Consider the following 1,288-nt stretch of genomic DNA (forward strand, 5'->3'; position numbering starts at 1 on the left):
AGCGGTTAAGACACAGATACACCCTAAAGGCAGAGCTTGTGAGGGCACAGGGAGCAGGTGGTGGTCTCTGAGCCAAGGAGAAACCAGCCCCACCTGCTTGGACTTTCAGCTTCCAGAACTAAGAGAATATTAATTTCTGTCCTTGCTGGAGGTAGTAGGACACACCTCCATTTTAGTACTTGGGAAGTAGAGGCAAAAAGATCAGAAGTTCAAGGCCAGCCTGGTCTACATGGTGAGTTCCAGGCCATCTGTCTCAAAATGAACAAAAAGAAAAATAATAATTTATTTTATGTGTATGAGAGTTATGCCTGCATGTGTTTAAGTGCACCTGTGTCATGCAGTGCCTGAAAAGGACAGCAGAAGGCATTGGACTCCCTGGAACTGGAATTACAGATGGTCGTTAGCTGCCGTGTGAGTGCTGGGATTCGAACCCAGGTCTTCTACAAGAACAGACAATGCTCTTAACTGCTGAGCTATCTCTGCAGTTGGCCTTGAATTCCTGTTTCTCCTGCTTACACTTCCCAAATTCTGGAATTACAGGCCTGTACCACCACAACTAGCTGGCAGTGTTGAGACCAGAGAAAGACCAATTAGGGCATGGTGGTTCATCATTTGGGAAGTAGAGGTGGGATCAGGAATTGGAGGTCATCTTGGGCTACAGAGTAAGTCTCAGGTCAGACCAGGTTATATAACTGTATAACAAGAGAGGGAGATAGATTAGAGAGCGAGAAATGGATTTGAGTCTTACAGAGTGATTGTGAAATGAACCAAGTCCAGCAACTTTCCCGTGACATTGAGATCTATGAGAATTTGAATAGACAAGAAAAACAAGACTTTGAGCACAGCATAGAACTGTGCCATTCCCTTGAAAGCCTGGTAACAAAACAGGAGAGAGTGCAGCCTGTTGGGTGTGTCAGGTTCCCTGGTGGCTGGAACCAGTGGATCACAGGCTGCTCATGTCATAGGGAACTACAATCTGGAGCTGTTTAAGAATGCTTGCTGTTTTCCCAGAGGACCTGAGCTCAGTTCCCAGCACCCACATCAGGCAACTCACAACTGTTTGTAACTCCAGGTCCAGAGGATCTGACACCTTCTTTTGGCCTCCAAAGGCACCTAAACACACACACACACAGACACACACACACACACACACACACAAATAAATAAATAAAAAATAAATAAATAAAAATAAATAAAAATAAACTCTTTTTCAAAAGTTATAATTCTTTCACATATGAAAAACTTGGGGCTTGGGATGTAGCTCAGTTGGTAGAGTCCTACTCTAGCA

This window comes from Nannospalax galili, unplaced genomic scaffold, assembly GCF_000622305.1.
Source record: "Nannospalax galili isolate Female #2095 unplaced genomic scaffold, S.galili_v1.0 scaffold1927, whole genome shotgun sequence".
In the NCBI taxonomy this organism is placed as follows: Eukaryota; Metazoa; Chordata; class Mammalia; order Rodentia; family Spalacidae; genus Nannospalax; species Nannospalax galili.